A 20,847-nucleotide genomic window follows, 5' to 3' on the forward strand; every position below is an offset into this window, starting at 1 on the left:
CCGTCACCTCCAAAGACCACACACACGTGCATGCACACACACGCACACACACACACAACACTATGTGTGATACTTCCCAATGGGTGTGGGTCATTTGTTCTTCTACGTGAGGTGTGTGTTCTGGGTGTTGTGGCAGATTCTGTTTTTTATCCCTGTTAGATTCACTGGCATTTTGCGTTGACCAAGCGGTCAAATCTCAGACTTCTTCACAGTGGTCGTGTAGAGGAAAAAGACCAGGCTGGGGGTGAAAGGGAGCTCGGGTGAATTCTGCAGCTGCCTTTCTTAGCTGCCCCGTGACCTCAGGCAAATTGCCTAAACACTCCAAGTCGTAGCAGTACTACTGTCCTTACAGGGCTGGGGCCGTGATCGCCAGGATATCACCCGTTAAGTACCTAGCACAGTGCTGGGCACGTTCTGGGGCTCAACACAGGGCACAGCTCTTATTGCTATACTGACAGTAGGATTTATAAAGCCCTGACTTGCAGGCACCACATACATATACATGAGTAGTGGGTAATACTGAATGGTAGCTGGCCCCCAAGTGGCATCTGATCTTTGTTTGCTGATTGAGAACACCCGAGAAATGCTTCATCCAAAGACATGCCTTTTTTGGTACAGAAATGGAAAATGAACAGATCCTGGTATCTAGGATTTTGTGCCACCACCCAATCCCTTCTAGCTGTTGCAGAGGGTGGAAATGACACTAATGATGACCTCAGCAGCAGTCACCCTGCACATAACATTCCTTTCCCCGCCCCAATTTGCGATATGGTTGACATACACCACTCTATGAGTTTCAGGTGTACAGCATAAAGGTTGGCCTCACATTGTGAAACTTACCACGGTAGGTTAACATTCATCATCTCGTGTAAATCAATAAAGAGAAATGTTTTTAAAAGAAAAATTTTCTCCTTGTGATGAGAACTCCTAGGATGTGCTCTCTTAGCAACTTTTCTGTCACATGGCCGTGCTCACTACAGTCATGTGTTGTATATGACATCACTAGTGCTTATTTCTCTTAAACTGCAAGTTTGTACCTTTTGACCACATTTTTCCAATTCCCCTTCCCCCCAGCTTCTGCCTCTGGTAACCACAAATCTGATCTTTCTATGAGTTTTCTTTTTTTAAGATTCCACATATAAGTGATACCATACAGTATTTTCTTTCTCTGTCTGACTTATGTCACTTAGCACAGTGCCTTCAAGATCCATCTGTGTTGTTGCAAATGGCAGGATTTCCACATTTTTATGGCTGTTTAATATTCCAGTGTGTGTGTGTGTGTATGTCACATCTTCTTTACCATTCATCCCTGCATGGACACTTAGGTGACATAACATTTCTTGAGCTCTTACTATATATCAGGCACCACTCAAAGCTTTACATGTGGTTTAATATGAGGTGACTATTGTTGATCCTATTTTACAGATGAGGAAAATGAGGCCCAGTCAGGTTAGGTAATTGCCCAGGAGTACATACACAAATGGGAATGTGTACATGAAGATATATGTTCACAATCTCTTATCTGGAATTCTGAAATCCTCTACAGATGGGAAACTGAGCAGTTTTTTTTTCCTGTTGTTTTTGTTTGTTTGTTTGTTTGTTTTTGCAAATGTGCTGGTTTGGTGTCAGAAGTTGACCTTAACTTACCAGGAGGCTATTTACAATCTCTCTTTATCCTACTTCATCTGAGTATTCATCTGCTTTGCCTCAGAAAAGTTGTCTTGATTACAGGATATTGCTCCTGACCCCAGTGGGAGTCTTACATTACATAGAGTATATGCATTGGGTTCCGTTTCTGAAATCCAAATAACGCTGATTTCTGAAACATTAAGCTCCAAGGATTTCAGGTGAAGAATCATGAGCCTGCTATTGAAAATATCCATAGTTTTGGGAATATATCCATATTCGAGCCACACTATGTGTGGGTCAATTAACCATTTGTGAGCTGGACTGGTAAGCTTACCACGTAAGGGACTGACTCACTAATGGCCTTTTGGAACAGACCCCTTCTCTAATTTTGCCTCCCTGCCTGTAAAATTCAAGCAAGAGAAATTGCCTGAAACCCTGCTCTCTCTGATGTGCTAGTGTTATCTGAGGAAGGCTCCTGCTGGGATTAAGGTTAAAGACCAGGAAACCTAACTTGCAAACAGCTGCAAACAACACAATCTAATTTCCATCATTAAAGGTAAAAGGAGACATTTGTGAGGGTTGGAAATGTGGTTCCCCAGCTCCTTGGAATACTTCTCTTTTGCAACTCTGGTTGGGGTAGAAGCTAAGGCAAGTGTAGAGGGACGTAGCCAGCAGACCCCGTCCGCTGTGTCTCAGCCAGTCCACCGCTGGCTCTGGGGACCCCTCAGCGCTTCACCTTGGAGCAGAGCACTGGAAAAATTGCTGTTACAGGCTTCCATGGCGCAGCCGCTACCGCCCTCTATGTAGACTTCTGCTCAGTACTTTCCAAGGTAAGTATTTGGTTGAAGAAGCAGCTGAGCTTTTTGAGGAAGAGGGAAGGGCAGGGCAGAGAGGAGGCACAGCGCAGGAAAGACACGAGCAGGACGTCTCCCCGATGATTCATCAAACCCCGAAACACAAACAGGATGAGATATTTCTCACCGTGGTTGGTATTTGCCACCAAAGTATTGGTTTTATTTTGCTTTTGTTTTTCTCTCTTTTTTTCCCCCTGTGCATTTTGGCACTTTCTTACTGTGTGTTTCAGGTGACAGGATGGAGGGCACTTAACGACTTTCAGGAAAACGCAGTAAAATCAGAGTGAAAATTGAATGAGATTTCTTATGGTGCCCAAACAAGAACCAATATCTCAAATCCATTCTGGTACATTCTTTTGAACTTTTTGCAGCGTACAAGCAGCTAGCCTGTACTCAGAGTCATGCGCCAGGCACCTTTCTTGGCACTTAGGTCGTTTATGCCAAACAACAACATAATGCAGTGAGTGTGTGTTTTTTAGACCTATTTAGGTATAACTCACGTATCATACACTCATCCATTTAAAGTATACAGTGAAATGGTTTTTAGGACATTTACACATAGGTGCAACAGTCACCACAATCAATTTTAAAGCAACTTCTCACACCCAAACTCACTCAGTTTGCTTATTCATGCATCTACTGAAGGGCATTTGTGTTGTTTCCAGTTTTTACCTCTTGTCAATAATGCTGCCATATGCATTCTTGTGCAAGTTTTTGTGTAGGTCTCTGTTTTCACTTCTCTTGGATATAGACCTAGGAGTGAGTGTATTTTCATTATCCCTTTCATTATCATTTTATGGTGGAGAGCAGTGAACCATTGAGAGAAGGGGTAGAGGTGGGATTTAAGTCGGGAAGCGTCGTGAAGGAGCCCATACTGGCTTTTTACTATGAGGTCATATGTCTCTTCATCAGAAAAGCAGTGCATTGAGTCACTGATCCAATTGAGCATACTGGCTTTATTTAGAGTTATACCAACGTGAGTTCAAATCCTGTCCCATTTAATCATTGTGTAACCTTGGGCAAGTCAGTTAATTTCCATGAGCTTCAGTTTCCTTTTCTGTAGAATGGCAGTGAAAGCAAGAGTAGTTGCATCGTAGGTCACTGTTATTATGAAAATTAAAGGGAGTACTCATGTGAAGTGCTGAACATAAGACTTACCTGGTATCCCGTGCTCAGTGGCTTTTAGCTATTATTATTATTATTATTATTATTATCATTATTTGCCTCTCCTGCAGCACCTATGACAGTACTGATAAAGTCTAGTTCAAAGTAACATTAACAATGAGATCTGTGATGTTTGGGTTGTCACTGAGTCCCAGGGCACGGTTGGAGTCTTCCAAAGGAAACTGGTCTTTATGAATTGCCGGAATTCGAGTCAGTGCCCTTGCAGCTTGAAGACTGACCAGGGGGCAGCAGAGCTCACTGGCCTGTTGGGAGCACCACTCCAGATGGACTTGGTGATCAGGACCAGGAAACCAGCTCTGTAGTGTTTTGAAGCAGTCTAGACACATTGGAAAGGTTTCTCGTACATATTTGACATGAGTGAGGTTATGTAGGGTGGGGACTAAAGGTGGGGACTCTGGCACCAGATGGCCTATATCCAAACCCTGCCCTACCACTTAGTCTCTGTGGGAGGGTGGGCAGGTCATTTAACATCTCTGTGTGTCAGTCCCTTCATCTGTGAAGTAGGGATAATAATAGCACTTATCTCACAGGTCTGTTGTGAGGATTAAATGAGTTCATAGACATAAATCACAAGGAACAGTCCCCGCACAGAGTATGTCCTACATATGGGCCCATTGTCGCTGCCGGTCCTGTTCTGACTACTATCCCATTGGCTTGTAGCCAAGGGTCTCTCCAGGTGCCTGTTGGCCCAGTGAGATGACGTTAATGTGGGTTGTTTCTTGTTTCTGTTATTGTTAATGTATGACAAATAGCCCCAAAGCTTAGTGGCTTAAGATAACAACCATTTTAGTGGGCTCACAGATTCTATGGTCAAAGAATTGAGGTCATTCTTTTGCAACTTGTGGCATCAACTCATGTCCCTCAGTGACCTTCAGCTGGTATACGGACTGGTCTGAAGAATCTACAACGTTTCATAGCCGGTGGCTCTTTCCATGTCTGGTGGCTGGGTAGGGATGACTCACAGATCAGGGCCGCCACCAGAGCACTTTCCCCTGGCCTCATCAAGTGGTGTGGGCCTCCTCAGAGCATGGCAGACTTGGGGCTGCAATGCATAGGCAGAAGTCACATAGCATCACTTTGCCACAGAGCCAGGCTTTGCCCCCCAGATCTGTTTGCCAGCAGAACCTGTGTTTGTAATGAGCCTTTCTCCTTGCTCTAGGGAAAAACGGGATGTACAGAAAGACATCTATGGCATAAAGCTAACTACATATGGCAATATTCACTTGGTTTCCTCTTGTGGTCACTTTATTACTGATAAATACAGCTGATGCTTCCATTGCGTGTGATATGATTTTGAAAGAAGGGAAGGGAAACAAAAAGGGATTCCTTTTTCTTAAAGACAAGCCGGTTTATTCTTGCTCCCAGAAAGCTTGTAGTTTTCACTTAACTCAAGAAAAAAGGAAAAATACTAACCATGAGCCAACTTGAGGAAGCAGCAGTTGGGAGCTGCTAAGATATATTTCTCTGAATTACCAAGTGTTATGTGTCGGGGAAAATGGGTTTATTGAAATGCAAAAATATACAGTACATGTTATGCTAAAAAGCGCCTATGGTGTAATTTAAATTTAAGTATGCTACCAAAAAAAATCAAATGTGGAGTAGGCTCACTTCTTTTATCTTGAGATAGAGTCTGTCCTTCAGACAATAATTACAGTGATTACACAATCATTGTTTAGAGGGATCAGTGATTTTAATGTGACTGATATTGTAGGCAGTGTGGGCTTTAGAAAACATTATGCTTATGAATGAGACAAGGCCAAAACTGTTGAAATTCACGTGTGTGCAGGGTTCTTTGTTTCATTAAGACGACCTTGTCAGATAACATGGCAAAATGACAAGTTCATATCATCTGCTCTGCGATTTTAGTCCATTTGGTTATGAATGTCAGCTTCGGCAAGCCCACAAGAAGGGAGTTGAGAATTTAAGGTTATTGTATTTTCTTAGGTGAGGGTTCAAGAGAGATTCTCGGTGAATTCAGATTCAGGTAATATTTATTTAGTACCTTCCCCGTACCTAGTACATTGGGCGTTCTCATCTCGTGCTTGCTCAATCAGTCTTCCTTATAGCCATTTGTGGTTGCATGAGCCTGTTTATATTATGAATGCGTGGCTTGTGAGTGTCACGCTTACCTGTGTGGCCCGGAGCGGCCCCACATGCGCCGCTCTCACTCCAGGTTTGCTCCATCTTCAACTGTTCCCGAATTGTCCATTCTTCAATGTACTCTGGGTTTTTTTTTTAAGTTTATGTATTTATTTTGAGAGACAGAGCAGGGGGAGAGACAGGGGGAAGAGAGAGAATCCCAAGCAGAACGTGACAGTCCTGTGCTCACGGCACAGAGCCCGACACAGGACTCATTCCCATGAGCCACGAGGTCATGACTGGAGCTGAAATCAAGAGTCGGCTGCTTCACCAAATGAGCCACCCGGGAGCGCCAACATACTCTGTTCTTTTTCAATTCTAGACTTCAGACCTGTGCTTCCCTCTGCCTGGAAGGCTTTTCCCTTCTTACAGAGCAACTTCAAGTCTTGGTTTAAATGACCTTTCCAAAGATCTCTTCCCTTACTCCTCAGATGGAGCTAGTCCTTCCTTCTGTGTGCTTCTAGAAAGACCATACTCTGTGTTCTTTTCCAGTCGTTTGCAGAGTCATCATTGTTAAAATATCTGAGTGATTCCTAGGTTAGTTTGTTTGTCTCATCAGCATTTAAAGACCAGCAGGGCGGGGGGTTTTGTCTACCTTGAGCTTCACCACACCCTCAATACCTACTTCGTCCATCGCCTGGCACGTCATAAATGCTCAATAAACATTAACTGACAGGCGGATGCTGAGAGAATGATTGACTTGCACACGATCACACAATTGGCTTCTGCAACATGGTAGAAAAAATAGTAGATTCATGGTTTATCCTTCTGTTCATACTCCAGTAAAGAAAGTAATAGTTTATGAATAAGGTTCTGCCTAATCGCAAGTGTGAGTGTAAGTAGTATCAGCTGAGTCAGGTTTTCTCCTCAGATGTGTCAAGCATGACAAATAGAAATCGAGTCTGCTGTTTAAACAGTTGTTCATAGCAGATTGTTGCAGTGGTTTAGAACGTGACCTTTGGAGCAGGACTGTCTGGGTTGGAATTCACTGCTGGTATTTACTCAATGTGTGACCGTAGGCAAGTTCCTTAGCTTCACTGTACCTTGGTTCCTCCTCTGTGAGTGTGGATAATCATAATAGTATCTACTCATAGGAAAGCCGTGAGGATAAACTGATTTAATACAAGTAAAAGGCTTAGAAACATAGCTGGCACAAAATAAGTGGCATGTAAGTACTATTTGTAGTGCGTTGAATACCGTCCCCCCAAAATTCATGGCCACCCAGAACCTCAGAATGTAAACTTCTTTGGAAATCAAGTTTGTACAGAGGTAAATAGTTAAGGATCTTGAGATGAAATCACCCTAGACTTAGGGTGGGCCCTACATCCAATGAGTGGTGTTCTTTTTATTTTAATGTTTCTTTATTTATTTTCAAGAGAGAGAAAGATAGAAAGCATGAGAGGGCAAGGGGCAGAGAGAGGGAGACACAGAATTCAAAGCAGGCTCCAGGCTGTCAGCACGGAGCCTGACGTGGGGCTCAAACCCACAAACTGTGAGATCATGACACGAGCCAAAGTCGGATGCTCAACCAACTGAGACACCCAAGTGCCCCTCTGGTGTTCTTATAAGAAGGGGAGAGGACGTGAGGAAAGGACATACTACCTGAGCAACACCGAGGGTTGCTGGCAAACACGGGAGGCTAGGAGAGAGAGCTAGAACAGTGGGGCTGAGGACTAGCCAGCGTGCCATGTGAGAACCTGAGATCAGCTGCTTCCCCTGAGGCCTTGCCATCATTGCCAGTGCCCACCTGCAGGCCTCCCCAGGCTCTCTCACCGCCCCCCTGCTATGGTTCCTTTCCAGATTTCTCCTCCCATGGCAAACCGACCTTCTAGCCAGTGTTTTCTTGCCAGACCCTTTAGAAGCCTTGTCATAGCTTAACTGTTTTCCTTATGGAAATAATCTCTTCATGGAATGTTCTCCTGCCCATCCTGTGTCACCTGAAACCTAGCTGCCCATTGTGCCTTTGGGCTGGGAACTCTTTTCTCAGCTCCGCATGGACACTTGTTTCCTCTGGCTCCTTTAACAATGGGCCGCCAAGTTAGGGGCTTAGAACAACAACAAAAATCTATTCTGTCATGGTTTTGGAGGCCAGAAGTGTGAAATTGATTTCACTGGGCCAAGATCAAGGTGTCAGCAGGTCTGTGCTTCCTCTGGAGGCTTTAGGGGAGAATCCACTCTTTGCCTTTTCCAGTTTCTGGTGGCTGCGGGCAGGCCTTGGCTTATGGCTGTATCACTCTAATCTCTGCCTCCATGAGTGCATTGCCTTCTCTTCGGTGCCTCTGGATGTCTCCCCCTACAAGGACGTTTGTGATGTCACTTAGAGCTAGCCCAGATATTCCAGGATAATCTCTTCATCTCACAACCCTCAACTTAGTCATGTCTGTAAAATCCCCTTTTACAAATAAATCAACAGTCACAAATTCTAGGGATTAGTCTGTTCATGTTATCAGCCTCCCACACCACTTCTTGTAGAGAACGCCATCACCTTAGGGCTGGATGACTCCTTACCTGATGCTCTCTCTCCATTCAAAGGTCTGCCGTGTCCTAGATGGTTTCAAGTCTTCATGCCAATAGTCCACCTACCCACCCTGGTCTCACAGTTCTCTGTCCCTCACATCCTAATCAGCTCTGTGTTCTGAAGGCTCCTCATCTTCGTCGTGAATGTCCCCTTGCCACCAGAAACTCTACTATCTCACTATCTGGCCACACCACTGATGCATCCATCTTTCTTATATCTTTCCTTCTCTGTTCATGATTAAAATTTATTATTATTATCATTTGTTTTTACTTAAATTCAAGTTAGTTAACATACAGCATAGTCTTGGTTTCAGGAGTAGAACCCAGTGATTCATCTCTTATATATGACACCCAGTGCTCATCCCCACAAGTGCCCTCCTTAATGCCCATCACCCATTTAGTCCATCTCCCACCCATCTTTCTCTAGCAACCCTCAGTTTGTTCTCTGTCTGTAAGAGTCTCTTGTGGCTTTTCTCCCTCTCTGTTTTTATTTTATTTTTCCATCTCTTCCCCTATGTTCATCTGCTGTGTTTCTGAAATTCCACATATGAATGAAATCATATGATCTCTTTCTCTGACTGACTTATTTCGCTTAGCATAATACCCTCCAGTTCCATCCACGTCGTTGCGAATGGCAACAACCTGTGAGATCATGACCGGAGTCAAAATCAAGAGTAGGGTGCTCAACCGACTGAGCCACCTAGGGCCCAGCTGGGGGAGGTTTTATAAATCAGGACCTCAGGCCCCGCCCTTAACCTAGCCTACACTGTTTCTAGACGTTAGACATTCCCAATTGCTTTTAATCATACCTAATGTACTTTTATATAAGGAGATCAATGCAGTTACATTTTTTTCAATAATCTTTTTATTGTTCTATAAGGGAAAGTAGCAAGTTTGTCCCATTCAAATAAAAAACAGAAAAGCTGAACTATATGATATTTGAATCCCAGAAGAAATTGTGTAAGGATTCAAATATCGTGAATCTCGGTCTGAATGTTTAGCCCATCCTTCTATGTTGAGAAAAATAAACGTGGGTAGGAAATGGCTGTTCTCTTTGAAAGTAACTTTAACTCCATGAATCGGTTCTTCCAACTAATGTTTGTAAGCCTTCCAAAGAAAGGTAATGTTTCTGCATCTTGTGGCATCATTTTACTGATGTAGGGAGAGGTGGGAGTATTGGAATATTGGAGTCCAAACACTTTTCAGATTCCATGTGAGCAGTGGAGTGCCACAACGCCATCCTCTGTTCCTTTGGCCCTCCCCTGCTGCTGCATTTGGGACCCTGAAACAGCACATGGAAGTTTCCTTGTACAGTCTTGCCTCATCCATTGCTTTTCCCACTCCTTGGTTCAGACCTGGGGACACTCGAACAAATGAGACAAAAGTAACCCAAGAAATCCCTGGGGCAATAAGACCAGGCCTCTAAGACTAAGTTGCACTCTGTTCTCCTGGCACTAAATTTATTATTATGGCTCTCTGCCCAGCAATGCTGGCCTTCTCCTCCATTCTGCCAATGATGGGACCTCAGTGTTCTAGATCTTTACAGTCAGCTCCTTTTAGAGCCTTACTCTGGGATATGGATTCAGGTGTCCATATTGGGTTTAGGTTCCATGAATATGGCTTTCAGTATTCTAACATTTTATCCAGAGCCTACCTTATTCATAGTACTGAGCTAGGTGCACAGAGATCATGACACGACATCTTCCTTCAAGGAGCTTATATAGTGGATAGCGGGGGCAATGGTGCCCTGGAACTGGTTTGAGCCAGCTCACAAGAGCTGATTATTAAATTTTTAGGAATTTTGAGAGCTGGTTGTTAGACACAACTATTATTGAAAATTAAATTATATAAACGTACAGTAAGTTTTATTAAAAGCAAAAGTAGGGGTGTCTGGGTGGCTCACTTAAGTGTCTGACTCTTGATTTCAGGTCATAATCTCATAGGTTTGTGAGTTCAAGTGCCACATGAGGCTCCATGCTGACAGTGTAGAGCCTGCTTGGGATTCTCTCTCTTCCTCTCTCTCTGCCCTTCCCCACTCTCTCTCTTTCTCAGAATAAATAAACTTATTTTAAAAAGCAAAAGTAATTCATTAGTTTTTAATTGTTTTACTATATTATTGTCTATGCTCTTGAGATAGTTTACATTGATTGTATCTGTATGGTAGAAATACTATATAATTGTTTACTATCACATATCTGTCTTCACAACTCTGTGTTCAGTGACATCAGATTGGTAGCTTCAAATTGTATTTACACCATAGAAATTGGCAAATGCTGTAAATCAGGACTTTTTTCAGTCTGTTGTTAAACATCTACAAGTGTACCACTGGTTAGGCAGGGAATGAGTTAGAGAAATGCCATAATAGGAGGTCAGAGCAAGTTCTCTGTTGGGATTAGGGAGAATGCTTCAGGGAGGTGTGGACAGTTGAGAAAGAACTTGCAACAGGGATCAGGTTTGATCAGGCAGAGGGTGATAGGAATGGTAACCTTGACAAAGGGGAAAATGCATGAGGTCATGTCAGAGAGAGACTATTGGACATACTTGGGGAATAGCCAGGAGTGTATCTGGCTGACATACAAGGCAGGTGTACGTTGGTTGTAAACATAAGGATGAGAAAGGCAGTTGAAGCCTAATTGGGGAGGGTTTAAAGGTCTCCGGAGCTTGTAGAAAAAAGTCAGTGTGAAATTGGGAACCACAGGAGATTTTTGAGCAGAAACATGACATCTTGAGAGCCATGCTTTTGAAAGTTTACTATCCCAGGTAAATGCAGTAGGGCCAGAAGCAGGAAGTCCTTGCCCAGTTAGTAAGTCATTGCTTCAGTGCTATGGTGGTAATAAGGATCTGAACTGGGGGTGCTGGCTCAGGAAGGGGAAAGGAGGGTCCTGGTGTAAGAGACATTTTGAATACAGATTTCATCAGTCTTGGTTACAGAATTCATATGTCTTCTGATGCCAGCAATTGCCCAAGCTTTATTGTTATCTGGTCTCTTGGCTATGTGATAAAAGAAAGAATATACATAAGCATATAAAATACATGCTTTTAATGGGAACTATTGATGAGTGTTTGGCTAGTCACTTTTCGGTTCAACTTCCCCAAAGGAGATGCACCTAATAGCTTTAACGTGAGCTTAGGAGGCTGAATAACAAGATTTAAAATGTTTCATATGGCTAAAGTAATTCTAGGAGTCAATGTAATAAGGCAGCTCCCATGGTCATGGTTACACAGCTTGACCTTTAGAAAATAAGTATGGTAGAAGCTTAAAGTGGGGCTTGGAGTGGTGCCTGGGTGTCTTGGTCGGTTAAGCATCCAACTTTGGCTCAAGTCATGATCTCCCAGTTTGTGGGTTCCAGCCTCATGGTGGGCTCTGTGCGGACAGCTCAGAGCCCGCAGCCTGCTTCGGAGTCTGTGTCTCCCTCTCTCTCTGCCCTTCCCCTGCTCATGCTCTGTCTGTCTGTCCGTGTGTCTGTCTGTCTCTCCCTCCCTCTGTCTCTCAAAAATAAATAAAGTTTAAAAATATGTTTAAAAACTTTTTTTAATTATAAATAAATAATTTTATAATTTATAATTATAAATTATATAAAATATATTTATAATTATATAGTTTTATTTTATATAAATTATATAAAATAAATTTATAATTTATAAATAAAATTAATAATTTTATTAATTATTTTAATAATTTTTTAATTATTAAAAAATGTGGGGCTTAGAAAAAAAGCAATGTCTTTCTCACCCACCCCTCTCTCTCTCTCCCTCTCACTATCCGTTTATTTTTCCAAAAATTAAGTCGATATCTTTTGTCTTTAGCAATATGCATGGAATCTGGCTATGGGGCCATGGGATCCCAGGAGAAGTGTTTGGGTATCGTCACCATACCCTAAGGGGGAGAATTGAATCAGGTATCAAATTTTCCCTCTAAGGAGGATTGTGTGCCCGGACTTTTTTTTTTCCTTTGCCCCCTCTCTTCCTCTATTGAAAACACAGGATTCTCAGGGGCACCTGCATGGCTCAGTTGGTTAAACGTCCAACTTCAGCTCAGGTCATGATCTCACAGTTCGTGGGTTCAGGCCCCCCGTCGGGCTCTGTGCTGACAGCTCAGAACCTGCTTCGGATTCTGTGTCTCCCTCTCTCTCTCTGCCCCTCCCCCACTCACACTCTGTCTCTCTCTCTCAAAAATAAATAAGCATTAAAAAAACTTAAAGAAAACACAGGATTCTCAATTGTATCAAAAAGTGCCTGAACGTTGTCCAACGTGCTGGTTTGAAAGAGTCACGGTCAGAGTGCAGGAGATGAGCAGCTGGCACATCAGGATCCCCCCGTCAAGAACACCAAGTTTACTGCCTCACCTTTGAGATGTCTTAGCAAAAGTAGCTTCCTACATCCCCACATCTTGAAATGGAATGTAGATAAGATTTCTGCTGGCACCAATTTTACTAAGACGCTTGTGCTTAACCTCCACTGAAGAGATTTATTTGTATGTGGAATTTACATACATCCTGAGTAAGGAGGGTGTGTGGTGATCCATCATGTGAGTTTGAGGGGCCCACTGTAAATGGCGGGTGCTGGTGGTGGGGGGACAGGGATGCCAGAAGGTATCCAGAAGAGGCAATGGGGGGAGGATCGGAGTGGCTGTTCCACAGGTGGAGCAGGAAAAGGATGGGAGGAGAATGGGTTCGATGAAGTGTGCTGTGGGTGCCGATGGGCTGTTGTGTGGTGAGAGGCATTGAGTGGACATGGGTACTACCCAATGGGCAGTTGGATATTTGCTTCATTGCTTGTGAGCAACCCCATGGAGGTGATGCTGCAGGAAGGAAATGAGAGAGACCTCCTGGCCTAGTGCTCTCTTCGAGACGAGTTCATGGACCTGGCACCCTGGGCACGGTTTTTTTAGATAATGGGTTGTCTTTAGGAGATTTAGTTTGGGAAATCCACTGGAGGAGGGATGCAATGCACTGAATGTTTGTGTCCCCCCCCCCCCCCCGCCACATTCATATGCTGAAACCCTAATCCCCAAAGTGATGGTATTTGGAGGTAGGGCTTTGGGGAGATAATTAGGTCACAAAGGTAGAACCATCTTGAATGGGATCAGTGGTCTCATGAGAAGAAGCCAGAGAGGTAGGTTGTGTTTTACCGCCATGTGAAAATATGTGTCACGACAACATTGGATGGACCTTGAAGGCATTATGCTAAGTGAAATAAATCAGGCAGAAAAAGATAAATACCATAGATTTCACTTACACGTGGAATCTAAAAACAACAACAAAAAAATCTCATAGAAAAAGAGATCAAAGTTGTGGATACCAGAAGCCAGGAGTTGAACAAAGGGGGCAAAAAGGTATAAGCTTCAGTTATAAGCTAAATAAGTCCTGGGGATGTCATGTACAACATGATGGCTACAGCGAACAGTGCTGTATGATTGGCAGGAAGGTTAAGAGAGTAAATCCTCGGCATTCCCATCAAAGATGGAAAGAAAAGGCACAATGTGCAGTTGGCCATCTGCAGCCCAGAAGAGGGCCTTCAGCAGAACCCAGTCATGTGGCCACCCTGACCTTGAAGTCTGAGCCTCCAGGACTGTGAGAAATAGATTTCTGTTGTTTAAGCCACCTCGGGTGTGGTGCTGTGTTATAGCAGCTTGAACCAGAGGATAATAGTGGGCACAGGGAGGGAAGGTTGGGGACTACTGGTGACACATGACACGGGCCTGGCTACCGTGTTGATGCTGGAAATGGAAAACCCAAGGTGGAAACGGTGTGAGGACAGATGCTGAGGGCCATGAGGGGAAGGGAAACTGAAAGAAATTTTAGACAACAGGCGTCTGATCCATTTATGTGCTGCCAGAGAGGGTCAGCTGCAGATAGAAAGCTGAGAACCACAGCGCCACAGTGGTCTGTGACTGTCAGCTCATAGGCGACGCACAATCTCCACACCCCATTTTCCCCTGAACTCTCCGGGACCAGACGTGTTTCCAAATGGCAGTCCCTTCTGGAGTGGGCACCAACCTTCCCCTCTTTGCGTATTTGTTTTTTCCGAAGCTGACCCCAAGCCCTGTCTCCACATCATTTCCTAACCTCCTGACCTGACCTCCTTGGGGCCACCCCCTGGAGAGGTCCTGAGGCCTCAGCTGCAGCAGGGAGGCAGGTTGGATTAGAGGAAACCCCAGCACAAAACACCTTCTCTTCCATCTGCGTCCAGGACTGTCTTCCGGGGCTCTCTGCTCCCCTCCAAGAAAAATTCAAGGAAAACTCTTTGTCCTTTGCTCTCAAAGGTAATCCAGGGACAGTGTTTTCTTCCCCATGGAAAAAAAATTTTTTTTCATCCCTGTCATCACTGCAATTCGAGGTGCAGGTTTCACACTCTAATTCCCAGAATAAAACTCCCATTCCAGTGGAAATCTCTCTGCGACAGAATTCCCAAGCTTAGTCAATGGTGCAGTTGTTCCCAGTAGCGGTCGATATGACAGCTGTCACGACATGCCAGGACAACAAATCCAGTGGCAAATGAAAGTTTGTGTTTTCTGGTTTTGTGTCAGATGATGGAGATAGTTATCTAGTAACCTTGATTCTTTTTTTTCATCCCGAAGCCAGGCCTCGGATTGGCTTATGTCATTTCAAGAGTGATAAGCAGGGGACCAGTGGGAAGAGGGAAAGGGGGAGCTTTGCAGCAAGACCGATTAGTGGAGAATTTTTCCTGACCAGGAGAAGTTGGGAGCAAATCTCTAAACAAGAACATGCATGCTCTTTCTTGACCCTTCTTAGCACAGAGTCCCGGGACCAGTCCCACACTTTTTATCCTGGTTCCCAGACCTCCTGATGTTGGGAATGGGTAAAGAGCTGTATGGGATTTGCAAGCCTTAGTTCTCCACAAGGTGACTGGAACCTGTAGAAGCTGAGAGATTGTGCAAGAAGAAGGGGGCTCTCTGCAGAGATGCTTGCTTCTTGGTCCTAGATACTCCACAGCCTAGGGAGTCAGAGCCAGCCAAGGCCAGCCAAGGAATTCTGGCTATGATCCTGAGACTCAGTTTTTTTATCTGTAAAACAAAACTATAACACTTCCTCCCAGTATTCTAGATACCCCCATCACACTCCAAAGTTGTTCTTCCATCACTGCTCCACACCTCAGAATATTGCACCACTGGCCAATCAGTTAGTCAGTCCCCAAACCCAAGAGTCATCCTGGACTCCTCCCTCCACCCACCACTAGTCCATCAGCACGTCCTGCAGGCTCCACATCCAAAGTGTATTCCTTGTTTGCCTTCTTGTCTCCAACTCCTCAGGCAACACACTAGCCGGCCCCTGGCTGTCTCTCCCTAGGACCCTCCTTTGACTGTTCTCCCTGCACCCACTCTCGTCCCCTCTCCATCTATTTGCCAAAGTCACCTGAAAACGCAGATCGGTCACAACCCTCCAACGGCTTGCCGCTGCCCTTGGCATACGGCTCACACTCAGTAGTCCTTTCCTTTGGTATCACTTAGGTATGGAATCTTAAGAAAAGTCATAGAAAGATCAGATTTGTGTTTACCTGGGGCACTCTTGTACCTATGCACATCCTCCTCCAATCTTGGCAGGATTAGCTCCTTCCTATCCTTCAGCTCTTAATTCAAATGTAACCCTGTTCCTCGTCCACTCTATTGAATGCAGTGCCCTGCCCTTAGCACTCTCCATGGCATCACTCTATGGCTGTTTTATTCACGACGCTTATGGTCCAGTCTGCATATTTGTGTGTGTGTGTGTGTGTGTGTGTGTGTGTGTGTGTGTGTGTGTGTTCATGTTTACTGCTGGTTTCTACCCAGACTGTAAACTCCATGAGAAAAGGTACCTTATCTGAATTATTCCTTCTGGTCTTTCTAGAACCTAGAATGACACGTAGTAGATGCCCAATATGTATTTGTTGAAATTCAATAGCTGAATGAATACAAATACAGGTAAGAGGAATAAATTGTTGTGAGGATGGGATGAAATATTGGAGGAAGAAGTGATTTGTAAACTGTCTGGCGCCATCTTCTGCAGTTGTTCTCATGCTAAAGCATGCATTGTCGATTCCCAGGAACTCCTCTCCATAGAACATGGGAAATGGGCAATTCCTTGCTGCTGTCCTCTGCCTTTCACCCTGGCCACCCACCTTCTACTAATTTGTTCGGTGGTGACTTTTCAGTGGTTGCTGCTTCACTGCCCTAGCATATCCAGCATTTATTTTGGCTTAATGGCCCGTGACCCCGTATTATATTTCTCAACATTGGTAAAGACTCAATTATTAGGTGAAAGAACTCAAATTTCCTTTAGGCAATAGATGCTTATCCGTTCACAGTCATCCCTTGCCCCTTTGTGGGAGGGGCTGGTTTAGGCATACCAGGCCCATGAACCATGGTGGAATTTTTGTTGTTGTTATTTATATGTTTCCAGTACAGTTAATATAACATGTTATATTAGTTTCAGGTGTACACCATAGTGATTCAACAATTCTAGACATTACTCACTGCTCATCACGGTAAGTGTAGTCTTAATCCCCTTCACCTATTCCCCCTGTATTCTTCTAAGGTAGGTAAAGTGAACAGTGGATTCTCTGCTTGGGAGTGCCTTTCGGAGAGCAGCTTAAAGGTGAAACGCTATCATCTTTGGGTAAGCATTAAAAAAGCTAGGACGGTTCTCCCAAGGATGTCCCTTACACCTCCCAATTTTGCCTTTCCCCAAATCATTGAGTGCAGAGCTTCAGATGGTTGCCTGTCATAGGCCTCTCCAAATAGTAAATCTGGCCTTGGCTTCTTCAGCCCAACCAGTCCCTCATGCCATGCGTACAAGTGCCGGTTGAGACGGTGGCCACCGTTCTCCTGAGAAACGCTCAGGGAAGCTGGGCCACCTGGCAGGCTCGGCGTAAATGGGTATGACACCAGCTGTGTGGCAACAGCCACCTCACTGCATCACAAAGAGCCCTGTACACTTCCCAAGGGCTTTCCCATATAAATTTGAGGTCTGAAGAAGCTGCCTCAAAAAAAAATGGGATTCTAGGCTGTTTTCTGACTGCACAGTTTTTCAACAAGGGAAAGTAATATCGTATCTTCTAAAGCCACTAACCCTTAACTATAAGAAAAGTTTAGGAGTCCTGATTTCTAGCATTCAGGTGTTTGGTGCTCAGCAAACAACCTTATTCTTGTCGTTGGCCTTGCATTCCCTTTTGGATGTCTATAAATGTATTTGTCTCATTTGTTTGGATTTAGCCATGTCTCTCGGGGGTAGGATTTTCTTTTGCCTTACTCCTTTGGTGTGTTTTTCTCTTTTAACCGTGGTAAGCCTTACAAAAAGACATGATACCAATTGCAAGGTCATGTTCATTTTTAGTGGCAGGAAAACACAGAATACCATCAAGCTCAGGCAGCCCGTGATGTGAACCTCCAGCTGCAAATTCCTTATAACCTTACTTAGGATCCTTCATTTCTTCATCTTTTATCAACTTTCAGATGACACTGTCAATGTAGTTAAGACTTCCAGGAACTTAACCTTTTGAAACTCCATTCTTGACCATAAGAGACTGACAAATGATATCATTTGCTCTGAGAGCATCTTGAATTTTAGCTTCCCAGTCAACACATTTGCAATCATCTCTCGCCCTTTCACTGTTAATTTTAGGGATACCATCGTTTGTATCCTGCCGGTGTTCACTAGCAAAATAAACATCCCTCGTGAAAGAGAAAGTGTGTGTGAGGCTGAAAACTTCTGGAGAGATCTAAGGATTCTGAGGGTCAGAGAAACCAAAATCCAAATCCTTGCGAGAGTACGTTGTTCTAATCCATTTGCCATGAAGTCTCTCCTCACTGTTTCCCCTTAGCCCCCATCTTGTTGTGTATCCCTAAGTCGAGTGCCTTTTTGGTATGAATAGGGAGTCCTCTTTTAGGGTATAATGCTAAGTGACATAAGTCAGTCGGAGAAAGACAAACACCATATGATTTCACTCATATGTGGAATTTAAGGACCAAAACAAATGAGCAAAGAAAAAAACAGACAAACCAGAAGACAGACTTAACTCTAGAGAACAAGCCAGTGGTTCCCAGAGGGGAGGGGGCCGAGGGGATGGGTGAAACAGATGAAGGGAATTAAGAACACACTTATCCTGATGAGCACTGAGTAATGCACAGACTTGTTGAATCACTGTGTTATACACCTGAAACTAATATAACACTATGTTAACTATACTGGGGTTGAATTTTTTTAAATTAATTTAAATTAAAAGAAAGAGATTCTCTTTTATAACATGCCTCTGTCCTCTCAGGGAGGAGAGAGCCTGGCCTGGCTGCAGCGGGAGGGGTGGGGGGAGGGGGCCGTCTGCAAAGCTGAGGCTTGTGGGGGAGGTGTGTCTTGCCCAGAGCATCTGGGGCCCCGGAAGATCAGATCTCGAGAGCTGCATCCTGAGGGAGGTGGGTGTGGCTGAGGTCAGAACACCAAAGAAGGGTATAAACAGGTCTTCAGAGGGAGAGGTTGAGAGGCTGCTGTGGAGACAGGGAAGGAGGGAGCTGGGGAGAGGAGGGTCAGAGGCCACGGGTTGAGAGGTAAGTGAGTGGGTGGGCCTGGGGAAATTCTTGTGTGGTAAGGCTAGGGAGCTATGACTTGCATCTGGCTTTTTATTTGCTTTCCTTGTCATGTGCATGGGAGAACCAATCACGTTTCCAACCGTGCTCACTGACCCTAATCAACTGTATCCTGCTCTGGGCAAGCACATGCCTTCTTCCAGTGGCGAACACACTTCTGTTCATGGGAAATGAGTTAGAAAACCAAAATAGTCACTGGCCTCGTATTTCCCCATTCAGAATGGAAATTGCTGTATGGAGTTCATGGCAAAACTGAAAATGCTTACAACTTCGCTTACCTGCTTTATTGGAGAACATCACTACAGGTCCGCATTGCTCATCGCTCCTGGGTATGAGAGAAGGTGTGTGAGACTTACTCTGAAATGGTTTCTGACCGGCTGCGAAGGTGACAATGGTCTTCAGAGTTCTGGGTAGTAGGCTTCATCGAGAGAGTGACATTTGAGAAAATATGTACAGGAAGTAAGGAAGTGAGCCAAGAGGATATCTGTTGAAAGAACATTTTAAGTTGAGAGAGTAGTAAGTGCAAAGGCCCTGAGACAGAAGGTTTCCTGGTATGTTTGAGGAACAGTGAGGAGGCCGGTGTGGTATGGTCTCCAGGTATTATTCAGGGAAAGGGCAGCATTGCGAAGCAGGGAAAACCTCTGGCTGAAGGCGTTTGCCATTGCTGTCATTGGCGCTGAGGCCCTGGAATTCAGTGGCAACACACAGTTAAAATGAAGAGACGTAGAGAATTGTGGTTAAAGGCACAGGCTTTGTAAAAAAAAAAAAAAAATTAAGTTGCTCCGTAAAAGACACTGTTAAGAGAACGAAAAGACAAGCCAAGACTAAGAGAAAATATTTGCAAGTCACATATCTGATAAAGGACTTGTGCCAAAATCATACAAGGAAATCCAACAGTGAAGAAACAAACCCGTTTTTAAAAGTGCAAAATATCTGAGCAGAAACCTCAACAAAAAAGACCTACAGATGGCCAATAAACACATGCAAATGAAAACAACAAGGACATACGACTGCACACCTATCAGAATAGCCCAAATCCCAAACACTGACAGCACCAAATGCTTTGAGCATGTGGAGCAACAGGAACTCTCAACTCCTTGCTGCTGGAAATGTGAAATGGGACAGCCACTTTGGAAGACAGTTTAACACTTTATTTTCAAGTTAAAATATGACCCAGGAATCACACTCCTAGGTTTTTATCCAAGTGAATTGGAAACTTAGGTCCACGGCTCATGACTGTTTACGGTAGTTTCATTCATAATTACCCCAGACCGGAAGCAGCCAAGATATTCTTCAGTAGGTGAACGGGTAAACCAACTGTGGTCCATCCAGACAGTGATATGCTATTCGGTGGTAAAAAGGGATGAACTACTGATACACTCGACAACCTGAATGAATCTTTAATGTGTATTGCTAAGAGACAGTAGCCAGTCTGAAAAGGCATGATTCCATTTATGTGATATTCCGGGGAGGACAAAACTAGAGAAACTGGAAACACATCCATGGCTTCCAGGGGTTTGGAGAGCAGGGAGGGTTGAATATGTGAAGCGCAGGGGATTCTTTTAGGGTGGTGGAACCATTGTGTATGTTATTATCCTGGTGCATTTGACCTTATACATTTGTCAAGACCTGCAGAGCTTTATAGCACGAAGAGTAAACCTTCATGTACACAAGTTTTAGAAAATCGTTTTGGAAACGGGAGAATCCCAGCATGGAATGCAGACCGTGACAGAAGAACCTAACTGCATTCCAAATACACGAAGCCACCTCACGGGACGAGAATAACTTTGGACATGAGTGGAGTTTTTAGACCAGAGACAAAAGAATCTTCACATAAATGCTGAACTCTAATTGGTCAAGTTGTTTCCTATGCAGGTGGAGATGAACAGTTCTGATACGGCTATGCGTGTATACTGGGATGGAGTAGCTAAGCAAAGGGGTGGCAGA

This window comes from Acinonyx jubatus, chromosome X (assembly GCF_027475565.1).
Source record: "Acinonyx jubatus isolate Ajub_Pintada_27869175 chromosome X, VMU_Ajub_asm_v1.0, whole genome shotgun sequence".
Lineage (NCBI taxonomy): Eukaryota > Metazoa > Chordata > Mammalia > Carnivora > Felidae > Acinonyx > Acinonyx jubatus.